Source organism: Ylistrum balloti, unplaced genomic scaffold (assembly GCF_031769215.1).
Source record: "Ylistrum balloti isolate Yb309-2 unplaced genomic scaffold, AGI_CSIRO_Ybal_v1 Utg370714, whole genome shotgun sequence".
NCBI lineage: Eukaryota > Metazoa > Mollusca > Bivalvia > Pectinida > Pectinidae > Ylistrum > Ylistrum balloti.
The window spans coordinates 117,723-133,834 of record NW_026782426.1 but is presented as its reverse complement, the minus strand read 5'-3'; positions in this window follow the sequence as shown (position 1 = coordinate 133,834).

Sequence of the window (16,112 nt, the reverse complement as noted above, 5' to 3'; positions counted from 1 at the left end):
CCAAAAGTGTGCAGCACCTGCAACATTGCACTTTACCTGTACGTTTGTGTATGTTGATTGGTTGTGCAATTTTCTTTTTGTGGCAGCCTTCTAAACTTCATAAAATATTGGTTTGCTTTTTAAGTAGGTTCCACGTTTATCAATTTGTGTTCAATATTGCCAGCAAGTATTTCTTAAATGATATCACTCACTTCAATGTGTTTTGATCTTATCTTTGCATGATTATAAAATGAAAGTTTTCTCAGAAATTTTCTGAATCTCACAAATTTGTCAAATGATGTACATTTTCGGGTTATAAGTTCCTACTTCAAACCTCAATGTTTCATATCAACTGTTTTCAGTAGAGAGACAGTAGGCATCTATGAACAAAGTCATCATAAGGAGACAAAAGGTATGATATTATTGCCAAGGTGATAACTTTACCTCCAAATCAAGGGCATCTCCAAGGCAGATAATTATGACCCAGTCATTGTATAAATACAGGGTTAAGATGTAGATACTCAAGTCACAGGCAAATTTCCATTTTAAGTTATGTGTTCTTCAATGAAGTTGATAATTATTAAATCTCCCAAATAAAAAAAGAGGGGATATCATGTAAGAAGGATGACCTGCCATTATTATTTACTACAATAAGATTACAGTAATTGTGATATCTGTATTAGACGATCAATGATCCCTGTCAAAGGCCGGGGAAATTCAACAGGTAAATTCCATGTCAATACACATTTTAAATCTAATTCGTCAACATTTTCTATTCTTGGAGAAAAAAGCGTGTCTATTAATGTCAATCATGACATAATAATGATTTAGAAGTCAGTTGATTCATTACTTCTAAATAATTTTCATTCAACTTATAATCATATTTACAACACACAGCACCTTTTCTAATTTCAGTTTTTACTCTCTGTTGTTTAAGGATTAAAAACATGACCTGTCCCAGTTTTAACCTATTTTTCTCTAATATATATATACTAAAGACTTTCTAATATTGCTTGTTTGACCTAAATATTTTTGTATATCATTTGTGGTATCTACACTAATCACTTTAAATGCCCCTCATACATAACCAGTTTTTAGTCAATAACAACTGTCTCACTAAGACAAATTGTGTTGATGTTTAAATATTAGTCTGGCTCACAGTATTCAGCTGAGAGGAAGTGTTTCCATTGAATTCAAAAAGGCATATGCTAAAGTTTGAAAAAAAGAAACATAATTTATTCAAAAGATTGGTGAAAAAAAAAATTTGATAGAAGATGTAGTACAGCTTTTTCATTGATATTTCCTAAGCTAACAAACCTTTGACTAGGCAGTTGACCCCTGAGGTCTGGTGAGATTATGAAATATTAAGGGGAAGTTTCATTCTCATTTAAAATGTTTCCTGGAGGTAGATTTAGTGTATATCACCATGGTAACCTGAATTTTATCTTCATGTATAGTTTGTCCCATTCGCATCATAAAGATGTAATTCTATAACAGTTACTGTCACCCACATAAAGGCCGTCAGTCATAGAGTTCACATATCATCAATAGAACAATGAATAATTACTCATATATCAGATGATACACCACACATTATTTGTCTTAATAACACTAATGCTCTTTTGATAAGCTCATACACATCTATATCTACTTTGTAAGAAACACTATACTATATCATATTGTCCGATAATAAGCCCATCTACTTATTTTAAGTCAGTTGGGTGTTACGTATTTCTCTCATGGGCTTTTCTTCCAGTATCAGATACATATGTGTAACAAATATGGGAAGATACAGTCCAGCCTCATCTGGAACTTCAACCACCTGGGACACTATAACTGAGCTACCTTAAGACACTTAGTGGTTGAACATAGTAAAATTCTGTAACAACATCCCAGTACATATAGGTAACTTAACTACCAAACACTTAACTTAAAAATGTGCAAGTTGTGAAAATGTGAGAAACAGAAATCCCTATATATCTGCCTGTTTCACGAAGTTTAGTGTTACAAATTTGGCAATCTGAGGTAACTTTCTCCCAGGTAACTTTCTCCATGTACCAAGTGATTCAGTGTACTCACCGTTAACACAGAATTTTACCAGCTAAAATTAAAATCCAATTTTTCATCAAAGTTCACACAGCAAATTCTCCTTTACACTTTGTCATTAACAAATCCCTGATAATTTAAAACTGTGTATACCTGTGTATAGTTACCTGGATCACATGGAAACATCCACAAGTTGTTTCCGATACGCACTACCTGTCACTCTCTCAGTAACAAGTTTCAGCACATCAGAGTCCTTTCACCCCTCGGTACAATGGTGTATTGGGCTGGTTCAGACTTATAAATGGCCTGTTGTTGTGTTAAAGGATTAGGCCTCGATACTGACCAAGAATTTGCCTTGTGTACATGTGAGATTTCTTGTAAATATGTGTAAACGTTTAGAATTATTGATAGATTCTTGACACGAAACATAGAGAACCATGGTTATGTCATATTAATAAAAAAAAATTTTCATTATAAATTGCACTTATAAAATCACTGCTGCCAAATTATAATTCTGTATTTTAGGCAGAATGATTTTTTGTAATCATTTTTTTTCAAATAATTTATTAAAACTTATTCATGTAAACTTATTCATTAACTGGTGCGATTGATGAGTCAACTTTCTGTGGGATTTAGAAATCACTGATAAAATGTATGATATTGTCATAAACTTTACCTTAGATTTGTGAAGGTCTTCAGAAAATTGGATGGAATCTTAAACAACACTTCAGATCTGTTTGGCTGCTTATGTTTGAGGCCACGATTAAAAGTTTGTGAGGATATAAGAATGCTAATCACTGCACCAGGTCTTATAACAAACCCACAAACTAAATGTACCTTCTGCCACAGTCCCGTTCACTTTCAATCCTCTCTCGAGTGTTTGACTCGAAGACTGACCGGTTACCCTATACATTTTTGCTTGTTCCACAATTCGTCGACCATCGCAAAGCCATGTACAACTATGGCAATATTGCCAAGTGTAGCAGATGGGTATACCTAACTGAACACCATATGGAAGGCCCAACTCATGCTATCAAGAGCAGTAAGGGGTGAAGTATCTTACCAAAAGACATAACCATGACAAAATAAAACAACAAACCCAGGTCTAAGCTTCTCAAGAAACAACAACACACATTCCGGATCTTTATCGGAGATTGCAGAGCCAGAAACAGTAGCCAAGCTATCACTACTCCTGATTATATTTCTAAGTCAACTGCCTGAATTACACATGAAGTCCTACATCATAGGCTCTAACACCAGAACCTCTTAAATCGTGCCACCAGCTGAACTTTTAATTGTATTCAGTTTTGTTTTGGGTACTGATGAGCAGGTAAATAATGAGGATGTCTGTTTTCGATTAAAATTGTACTTTCATTTTAGGGAGTTATTCAGTGTAAACTTGGTGATTCTAGAACAACAAATTAAGCAAAGAAGACTAGATATTCCAATAAACGTGGTCTCTGTTAGGGAGAGTAAACATCCTCTCCTGTACTAAAACATTGATTTCAGGGATCAGCTGTGTCGTGGTTGACTTCACTTACTGCTTTAGGTTTTTGTGACTGCCTGATTGGGTGGGGGTAGCAGTGGGGCAGGGGGAGGAGATGTTGCACTTTTAAACCTATATGAGACAACCTGTACCATGCATTAATAAAATAGAAAAAGATATATTTGGTTTGATTTAGACAATAATATGTACCTATAGTAATATGTTCTAGCACCTGTCTGATTAATCTTGTGGGAGCTGACATCCTGATCTGAATACCTGAACCTTTTCGAATTTTCATATTTCATAAACTTTGAATTCATCTAGAGTTTAGTGCTTAACATGTATTGAATAACTCCAATACTCCACTGTTTTGTCATGCTATTTACATCTGGTCATCGTGTCATATACAACAATAGTCTCTAGCTGTCCACAGACCTATGTGTCTTCAATTCTTTGTAACATTTAAATGTGTAGAAAATCAGCCAAGTTTTTTGTATTATTCATAAAAAGATAATTTATGTATCTATTGTCATAGATTGTCTTTGCTGTGATTTGACCTTGAACGTCTTCGTTGTGATTTGACCTTGAAACATTGGTTCAAATGTCACAGAGTTTCTTAGTAAAAGATTATTTATGCTTTGATTCTGTCATTGTGTGGAAGTTTAATTACCAAAAGAGCTTCAAAAGATACCATGATTATGAACATCTTTTTGTACCAAATAGAAAATTGGCCAAAAAACCTTGTAACATATATACTTATAAACATCTAAAGTTTATAGGTATTCTTTTGAGATATAAAATTATTTTTAGTTAACAGGTATTCTTTTGAGATATAAAATTATTTTCAGTTTATAGGTAATCATTTGAGATATAAAATTATTTTTAGTTTACAAGTTATCTTTTGAGATATAAAATTATTTTTAGTTAATAGGTATTCTTTTGAGATATAAAATTATTTTTAGTTAATAGGTATAAAATTATTTTTAGTCTTTTGAGATATAAAATCATTTTTAGTTAATAGGTAATCTTTTGAGATATAAAATTATTTTTAGTTAATAGGTAATCTTTTGAGATATAAAATTATTTTTAGTTAATAGGTAGTCTTCTGAGATATAAAATTATTTTTAGTTAATAGGTAGTCTTCTGAGATATAAAATTATTTTTAGTTAATAGGTAATCTTCTGAGATATAAAATTATTTTTAGTTAATAGGTAATTTTATAAAATTATTTTTAGAGATATAAAATTATTTTTAGTTAATAGGTAATCTTCTGAGATATAAAATTATTTTTAGTTAATAGGTAATCTTCTGAGATATAAAATTATTTTTAGTTAATAGGTATTCTTAAAAGGTCTTTTGAGATATAAAATTATTTTTAGTTAATAGGTAATCTTTTGAGATATAAAATTATTTTTAGTTAATAGGTAGTCTTTTGAGATATAAAATTATTTTTAGTTAATAGGTAATCTTCTGAGATATAAAATTATTTTTAGTTAATAGGTATATCTTTCTGAGATATAAAATTATTTTTAGTTAATAGGTAGTCTTTTGAGATATAAAATTATTTTTAGTTTACTTTTGAGATATAAAATTATTTTTAGTTAGTTATCTTTTGAGATATAAAATTATTTGTAGTTTATAGTTAATTTTTTGATAGATATATAAAATTATCTATAATTTATAAATAACAGCAGACTGATTCTATCTATATCTACCAATCTTCCATTTATAGAAGAAACACCATTTAGCGATATACCTATCTAAAGATCCGACTTTAAATACTTCACTGACATGAATTACTGGTACAATATTATGTTACTGTAAAGAATTCCAGAAGAAATCAGATCATTAGATTTCAATTACACATTTATTGAAAATCAGATTTCAACCTGTTCATATCTCACCATTATCAGATTTCACTCATTCACCTTTTATAAAGAAAGCCTTGATCAGATTTCACCTGAGCTAAAGAGGACACTTCAATTATCGTGCCATTTTCTGGTATCGTGACTTTTTCTTCGCGTGGTATAATTTAACTTCCTTCCACTTTTTGTTTATAATGTCTGTTTGGCTGAGAGACATGAAACAAATAAATTCTTTATAAACTTAGACACTGACTTGTACTCAGTAACATTTCACTTTCTTTGTTCATTTTTCATGTTTTCTTTCCAAATTGCTTTGCTACACCTCCTCAATGTAATGTATTGAACAAAGAACTTTAGTAGGTGTAATTTTCTAAAAGGTTTAAAAAATAATAGTTATTTATAAAAATTTCTTATGATAGAACAAATTTTTCCTAAATACTAGAGAGAGTGCGTCAAACTAGTTAGCATTTTAAAGTACCCATGGTTTTTATTACTTATCATTTATCATTTTTGAGAGTGTTGTTTTCCCTATTTTCTTGGATGGAATCAATAAAACCATGAAAAAGAGATAATTGATCATTAAAGTACAAAAAAGAAATGATTATACAGAATAGAGATGAAAATAATTAAAGAAAATATTGTCCATTTCATGACTTCTACAAAAATACATCCCTTGCGTCCTGTTTGTTTATTTCAAATATATCACAATAGGACATTAATTCGGTATCAAATATTTTTATTAGTAGCAGATTATAAGTCATTTTAACTAAACTGTATCCGAATCTCAGGTGTAAATTTCCTGAGTGCAGGTATATCATCAAGTTGTGAATTAAAAAAAAAAAAAAATCCAATCAAAATGAGATCATTAAAATCACTTTGAACAAAACTTCTAGCTGATCTTTCTGGTCAGTTTTCCTTACTAATGTGTACATGTACTTGAGATAGTTCTTACATTGTAGTAAAACTACCAATCAATCAATGTTTGCATTGTTACTAAGGTTACAATATCAAAACATTAATCAGACCCAGCAATCAGCATCAATGTTACCATGACAACCAGTCAGGTGAATGGTATGATATTCCGTGGTATTTTGTCTTTAGGTAGAAGATTCTTGCTAATTACATGGTGTTCTCTGATTCATAAAAAAACAACTGAAAAAATCACTGATATTCTAAACAGTGTCAAATTGTGCCAAATTGTATATTCTTTTGAATTCACTTGTTTATACTCACTTTAATTCTTCTGTAGTTCATATAAGGATAAAATTCCTAAACCTGCCTACATTGTAACTGTATATGATACAAATTGTTACAAATATGTAATATAATACAAGGTAAAGGGATCGTAATAGAAACTACTGGTCTTGTGTTAATAACAAATTTAATCTATACTGGAGAGTGTGGTGGACAATACTCTAAAGTATTATTGTAAATACACCTTCCTATACGTTTTGATCTTACCTATACTACTATTCACAAAAGCACTTAACATTGACCCCTTCGGCCGTATAATCCTCTTTAGAAATCAATCGTGGTTGCCAAGCAACACTCCGATCCACACCCACAATTTAATTTTATTATTTAGACTTTGTACAAAATGTTTATAAAGCATTTAAGCGAGGGATTGTTTAACCCTTTAAAGAGAGTCATCAACTAAATTTATTATAGTTTTTACAGAAAAAAAAGATAACCTTTATCATATTGAAACCTTCCGACATACAACCAGACAATTATATACACATGTAATTGCCAGTAATATCTTAATTATGTCAAACTTAATGAAACAATTTGTACAAACTAATTGTTGAATTTACCTAGTAAATAAAGTCAACAGTTTTTTTTACCTACTCTTACATTTTGCCTTCTAGCGAACGAGAAAAAAATGGAAACGTGGAATCACTGACAGGGACACAAGGTAGAGCAGACAAGGGAGAAAACTCCAGAAATCTTTTTTAAATATCATTATAGATCTTCGACTTACAGGAGTTCATAAATAAAATGTAAACAACCAGACTCTGGACCAGATACAGAAAATAAATCTACTACCATATGTATTCATTACTTCCCATGTTCTACCTGTATACATAGTAATAATAGCTAAAACTCTTCAAGTAGATGAGTTCTATTTATCTTCTAACTTTAGACAGATTTTAAACATAAGGGTTTGGACGGAGGAATGAAGTGAAAATCGCGGTTATTGTTGTTAATTATGATTCATTTACAGTTAACAAAGATTTTAAGTTTTAAAATTGAATTACCTTGGAAATATTTTCAAAATCAAAATCTTGGAAAAAGTTTATTGTATATTGTAAAATTCTTGTGGTAAAAGATTTAAAAAAATTCTACGATTTCAAAATTGATTGAAAGTTATCCAGACATATATATGGATGTCTTAGTATCGTGGTTAAGATAACCACACCATTGGTTTGTAAAAAGGTGTGTCTGCTAATTCGTTGTACAGTGTATTTTGAAGGATGACTTTTGGTTTTCATTTTATTTAAAATCTTACTCCGTTAAGTGAAATTCCTCCCTAGTAGAACATTGATCATAAACTGCTCCTCCACATTCCAGAGTACAACGTTTAAATATCTCCTAACACTAACAGCAATACACATTTATACATGTATACAAACATTAAACTACCTACCAAATTATCGTGTCAAAAGATCTGCATTAGGCAATAAGTATTGGATTCATATTGCAAGCCCACCTGAAACGTTCTGATAACTGAATTGTATTAATTATTCTCTCACTTACTAAAATTTCCTCTATTTAAAATACTAATGAAAACTTTATCTTAACAACAAGAAAACAAATATTCAGTAAGAAAAAATATTTTATAATCAAATGATGAATATTGCCAAAATAAAGTATCATATCTTAAAGGGGATCAAGTTTGAAACAGACGATGTAAAAACGAAATCATTTGGGACAATCCAGGATGTGTCAGGTAATTAAGTATTGAGTAATCACTTATAAGATTTCAAACACAGAGTACACATTAATATATCAACTTTAACTCCCTGTGGTTCAGATTGTATCTTGAATTCCCTGAAAAATACTGGGTTTATTACATACAACCAGGATATGTTCTAATTCTAACAAGTTACAGTTGATTTATTTATTCACTGATGGACCTTAAAATTAAAACCTGTTTACAAAGACCTACATACAATGAGATTGATTAATCAAACATAACCTGTTTAAAAGGACCATCTAGATAGATTATCCATATAAACCTATACTGAGAGACAACCCAATTACAACCTGCCTAGATGGACCATCTACATATCTATCAAGATATCTCAAATACAACCTGTCCAGAAAGACCTTTATCTCGACATCTCAGATACAACCTGTCTAGAGAGACCATCTACATATTTATCAAGATATCTCTAATACAACCTGCCTAGAGGAACAATATATCTACATGTTCAATCAAATACAACTGTCCAGAAAGACCTTTATCTCGACATCTCATATACAACCTGTCTAGAGAGACCATCTACATATTTATCAAGATATCTCTAATACAACCTGCCTAGAGGAACAATATATCTACATGTTCAATCAAATACAACTGTCCAGAAAGACCTTCTATCTAGACATCTCAGATACAACCTGTCTAGAGAGACCATCTACATATTTATCAATATATCTCTAATACAATCTGCCTACAGGTACAATCTATCTACATGTCCAATAAAATAAAACCTGTCCAGAAAGACCTATATAGACAACTCAAATACAACCTGTCTAGAGAGACCATCTACATATGTATGAAGATATCTCTAATACAACCTGCCTTGAGGGACAATATATCTACATGTCCAATCAAAGACAACCTGTCTAGAGAGACCATCTACATATGTATGAAGATATCTCTAATACAACCTGCCTAGAGGGACAATATATCTACATGTCCAATCAAATAAAACCTGTCCAGAAAGACCTTCTATTTGGACATCACAAATACAACCTGCCTAGAGAAACCAACTCTTTAGATAGGCCTCTATTTAGAAAGGTGTGGGTGCACCATTGCTCTGATCACTACTTAAAAGTGGGTAGGGGCGAAATTGTTCATCAATATTTAGAAGACGGTGGCAACACAACTGTTCATCACTATATAGAAGGGGGTGAGGTCACAATTACTCATCATTATTTAGAAGAGGGTGGGGTCACAATTACACATCATTATTTAGAAGGAGATGGGGGTCACAGTTGTTCATTACTTTTTAGAAGGGGGTGGGGTCACAATTGTTCATCACTTTTTAGAAGGGGTGGGGTCACAATTGTTCATCACTTTTTAGAAGGGGATGGGGGTCACAAATGATCATCACTTTTTAGAAGGGGATGGGGTCACAATTTTTAGAAGGGGGTGGGGGTCACAAATGTTCACTGAAGGGGTGGGGTTCACAATTATCACTTTTTAGAAGGGGATGGGGGTCACAAATGTTCATCACTTCACAATTTCACTAAGGGGGGTGGGGGTCACAATTACTCAAAATTACACATCACTTTTAGAAGGGGGTTGGGGGTCACAATTAGAAGGGGGTGGGGGTCACAATTATGTTCACTATACTTACTATTTAGAAGGGGGTGGGGGTCACAATTACTCATCACTATTTAGAAGGGGGTTGGGGGTCACTATTTAGAAGGGGGTGGGGGTCACAATTGTTCATCACTCCTTCGAAGGGGTGGGGTCACAATTGTTCATCACTTTTTAGAAGGGGATGGGGGTCACAAATGTTCATCACTTTTTAGAAGGGGGTGGGGGTCAAAATTACACATCACTTTTTAGAAGGGGGTGGGGGTCACAAATGTTCACTACTACTTAAAATGGGATGGGGGTCACAATTGTTCATCACTCCTTCGAAGGGGTGGGGTCACAATTGTTCATCACTACCTAGAAGGGGGTTGATGGTCACAATTACTCATCACTATTTAGAAGGGGGTTGGGGGTCACAATTACTCATCACTATTTAGAAGGGGGTTGGGGGTCACAATTACTCATCACTATTTAGAAGGGGGTTGGGGGTCACAATTACTCATATTGTACAGTATACAAGTTCATCCTCTGGTGACAATCCATGGTATTTCCTTAGCTGAGCAACTGAGGTTTGTGTTTCCCAAGCAAAAAGCAGAAATCACTTGTCGCAGTACTATTGTGGTTACAGTGCCCTTGGCGTGACACTTAACACTGTCACATTGGAAATCATGTGGCAGACCTTACACATGTTGTTTAGCCAGGAAGTCACCAACACCTGACATTGGGATATCTTACCTTAAAATGACCCTCAACATCTGTTGATTGGGCAATAAACCCAAGAAACAAATGTCAAATAATGTTAAAGAGAATAAGATGACCAATATATTTCATTTGGCCTGACCTGTAATTATACCATAAGGTATCCTGGTAATCCCACATCAAGGATTCACAATTCACCACCAGGTTAAGATTCAATGTCATACAGTGACAAACAGAATTTTCTATACAACAGATATAATGATGTATATTACATTTACTGTGATACTATTACAATGGTTCCCATGGTTACATGTGTGCCCTAATTAACAAGTAAATACCCAGTCATTTATTCTGATCAATAATCCCTATTTAGCCCTAGGTGATTGAAGTACCACTGTCTCCCATCTCTACAGAGGTTACATGAAAAATAATGTTCACATAAGGTCAACTAGTGGTAGTAAATCTACAATATCACTGTGCTTTGGTAAATGTCTATATCCTTCAATTAAATTTAACTCAATTCAAAATTTCAGTCTCAAAATTCAATTTAAGTGTTTACTCACTAAACAACTGGTAATAAGCCCGCCCGTTATTCAGAAGAATAACTAAAAAAAACCTGCAATAAGCCCACCCACTGATGTAGAGAGACTACAGGATGGCTACCTGAGTTTAATTGTCTGGTTCATGCACACATTCAAATTCAATTATATGATGTGATAAGTACAATAAGTATCATCACTTTCATCGAGTATTTTAAGGATACGTCGCTTGTTGGATGTTTGATATTTGGTTTATATTTGGGACATACATTACAACTACAACCCTGGTGATTATAAAAGATTCTGGGACATACATTACAACTAACAACCCTGGTGATTATAAAAGATTCTGGGACATACATTACAACTACAACCCTGGTGATTATAAAAGATTCTGGGACATACATTACAACTACAACCCTGGTGATTATAAAAGATTCTGGGACATACATTACAACTATCAACCCTGGTGATTATAAAAGATTCTGGGACATACATTACATTATAAAAGATTCTGATATACTTACAACTATCAACCCTGGTGATTATAAAAGATTCACATACATTACAACCCCTGGTGATTATAAAAGATTCTGGGACATACATTACAACTCTCAACCCTGGTGATTATAAAAGATTCTGGGACATACATTACAACTCTCAACCCTGGTGATTATAAAAGATTCTGGGATATACATTACAACTACAACCGGGACATACATTACAACTACAACCCTGGTGATTATAAAAGATTCTGGGACATACATTACTACTATCAACCCTGGTGATTATAAAAGATTCTGGGATATACATTACAACTACAACCCTGGTGATTATAAAAGATTCTGGGATATACATTACAACTATCAACCCTGGTGATTATAAAAGATTCTGGGACATACATTACAACCTTCAACCCTGGTGATTATAAAAGATTCTGGGATATACATTACAACTACAACCCTGGTGATTATAAAAGATTCTGGGATATACATTACAACTACCAACCCTGGTGATTATAAAAGATTCTGGGATATACATTACTACTATCAACCCTGGTGATTATAAAAGATTCTGGGATATACATTACAACTATCAACCCTGGTGATTATAAAAGATTCTGGGACATACATTACAACTACAACCCTGGTGATTATAAAAGATTCTGGGACATACATTACAACTATCAACCCTGGTGATTATAAAAGATTCTGGGATATACATTACAACTACAACCCTGGTGATTATAAAAGATTCTGGGACATACATTACAACTACAACCCTGGTGATTATAAAAGATTCTGGGACATACATTACAACTACAACCCTGGTGATTATAAAAGATTCTGGGACATACATTACAACAACCCTGGTGATCAACCCTGGTGATTATAAAAGATTCTGGGACATACATTACAACCCTTAACCCTGGTGATTATAAAAGATTGTGGGACATACATTACAACTACAACCCTGGTGATTATAAAAGATTCTGGTGATTATAAAAGATTCATACATTACACAACCCTATCAACCCTGGTGATTATAAAAGATTCTGGGACATACATTACAACTACAACCCTGGTGATTATAAAAGATTCTGGGACATACATTACAACTACAACCCTGGTGATTATAAAAGATTCTGGGACATACATTACAACTATCAACCCTGGTGATTATAAAAGATTCTGGGACATACATTACAACTATCAACCCTGGTGATTATAAAAGATTCTGGGACATACATTACAACTATCAACCCTGGTGATTATAAAAGATTCTGGGACATACATTACAACCCTCAACCCTGGTGATTATAAAAGATTCTGGGACATACATTACAACTACAACCCTGGTGATTATAAAAGATTCTGGGACATACATTACAACCCTCAACCCTGGTGATTATAAAAGATTCTGGGACATACATTACTACTATCAACCCTGGTGATTATAAAAGATTCTGGGACATACATTACAACTCTCAACCCTGGTGATTATAAAAGATTCTGGGACATACATTACTACTATCAACCCTGGTGATTATAAAAGATTCTGGGACATACATTACAACTACAACCCTGGTGATTATAAAAGATTCTGGGACATACATTACAACTACAACCCTGGTGATTATAAAAGATTCTGGGACATACATTACAACTACAACCCTGGTGATTATAATTCCTACAACCCTGGTGATTATAAAAGATTCTGGGACATACATTACAACTACAACCCTGGTGATTATAAAAGATTCTGGGACATACATTACAACTATCAACCCTGGTGATTATAAAAGATTCTGGGATATACATTACTACTATCAACCCTGGTGATTATAAAAGATTCTGGGACATACATTACAACTACAACCCTGGTGATTATAAAAGATTCTGGGACATACATTACAACTATCAACCCTGGTGATTATAAAAGATTCTGGGACATACATTACAACTACAACCCTGGTGATTATAAAAGATTCTGGGACATACATTACAACTACAACCCTGGTGATTATAAAAGATTCTGGGACATACATTACAACTATCAACCCTGGTGATTATAAAAGACTCTTTGAGAAATGGGATATACATTACAATCAATGTCAATGTATTGTATATTTATTCAAATTTAAACCATTTTACTCCCAGCATTCAGCTCAAGTTAGGCTAGTCCTGTGATATTTTCACTGCCATATAACGCTTTTTTGTGTTCAGTCTCAACAAGTTTCTACAACCCCATTTAAAATCTATTTCTGAAGCATTTGTATTGTACCGTTATCTTTACACAATCCTTTGTAGGGGAAGTGGAGAATTATTGTGGTACTGAATTGATTAAGGACGACAACACAATGAAGGTATAGCTACAGTTTGTATAACAAAAGGAACATTTAGAATCTGCTGAAAAAAAATCATTATAATAGAAATAATAAGGACCTCCAAGTTGATTCGAAAAAGTGTGATAAGCTTACTGATAAGTTAAGGTGGAGAATACCTGTGCCTGATGTTTACCTCCAGCAAAGAAGAGTTCAAACACTAATAATATAAATTCATCTTCAAATAATAATTATGAAAAAACATGCTACCTCTTAATGGCATGCTTTCTTCAATCTATAAACAGAAGCACTTCAGTAGTGAGGTCTCTACTGTTGCACAAATATTCAACATTCTATGTTGATTTTCATAAATATTTGTACCTCATGTGATAATTAAAAGGATATTTGTATAAAACAACTCATTTAAACCAACTTTTAGTATGTTTTATATATATAACAATACATAGAACTTAAATATTACTAATGCAATCCCAGTAATAACACTCCACCATTTATTCAGATACAAACTGATTTTGAGAATTTGTGATATACAAAAACAAAAGGGGCAATAACTCTGCATAAACTGATGCACAAGATGTTGTTTTAGTATACAGTACTCTGGTCACAAGTGATAATATTTATAATTAGTTTTTAGAGAATTACATGGAGAGGCAATGATAAACTGACCGACTTATATAAGGGCTGACACAAAATCTTTTCTATCTGGTAATAACTAGTGGGGGCTATAGTCACTAGAAAAATCAAATTTATTGACCAGTAAAAAGGATTTAGAAACATTATTACATCTAGGTTATATGTGGATAAGTATAGGGATTAGTTAAGATTAGTTTTGTTCACATAAATAAAAACTTTATTTTACTTCTGGATTTAAACATTCCGTCAACTTATATGCAGTTGGGTAATGTTATAGAAAGCCTTTACAGAAAATAAATCCCTCCTTGTTTAGAATCACATGCTTAGTTGCACAGTACAAGATCTTACAGTTACCGCTGTCAGAAAGTAGATCCAGCTAGAAATTGACATGTACACTAGCAATGCATTGAATGAGTGGATTTATTTCAAACAAAGTGCATGGCAATAGTTAAGATATTGAATAGGACATTACCATATCAAATACCAACATAGCCTTGCAAGGGATTTTGTACTTCATGTGAGGGGTGGGGGTGAGGAGGAGGAAAGAGGATACTGGCTGTTGAGGTTAGGGTATAAAATATTCTCCATTAATTAATTTTGATAACTAGAATTTGTATTTGGCTCCCTTTGTTTAATACTGTATCATCAATGCCAGAAGTTGTCTCCTTTCGTTTAATACTGAATCATCAATGCCAGAAGTTGTCTCCCTTTGTTTAACACTGCATCATCAATGCCAGAAGTTGGTTCCCTTTTTTTTTTAACCTGTGCATCATGGTCTGTTTTCATTTTATGATAAAAATGCATGAAAGTATGTAAATTTCAAGCTGTACATGAAGATAAAACCTACATTGAAATTTTAAGTATTTTAGTGTTTGTGTTTTTTTCTTATTCTTTTTTATTTTAATGTTTTGAATGACAAATAGCCATTCTGAATGAACTTTTCCTTTATTTGGTTACAGTGAGAAGTATATGTTTGTGTACTTAAATAATCACTGGTCTGGAAGTCGGTATTATTTATTGTCAGTATTGCGTGGTAAATGACATCGTTCACGCCATACAGGTACACTAATCCAAGTTAAATATAACCAAATTACAACTATCGATTATCGTAAGTGTTATTAAAACTCAGAATTGATTTCCGTGTAACAAAAAAGTTCACCTTTAACTCACTTCTGTCAATGAACATGTCGTTTTTAGAAATTCTACACGATCGTTTAGAATCTTATTATATATGGTTGACTTACCTGTACACACAGGTATTCTCCCACGATATCCAATGAAGTAAATCACAAATGCACTCTCACACACCAAAAAAATATCCGTGTAGTGTTTTACTGACCACTGTCCAGTTTCTGTGTTGATGGCAGTCGTTGGCAACTCTCACTCTAACCTCGGCGCCATTGTCACCTACTATGGATTGATCCGTTTCCAAGCGCGCTGTATTCAGGATTGTCCACACGCTTGTCGGTAA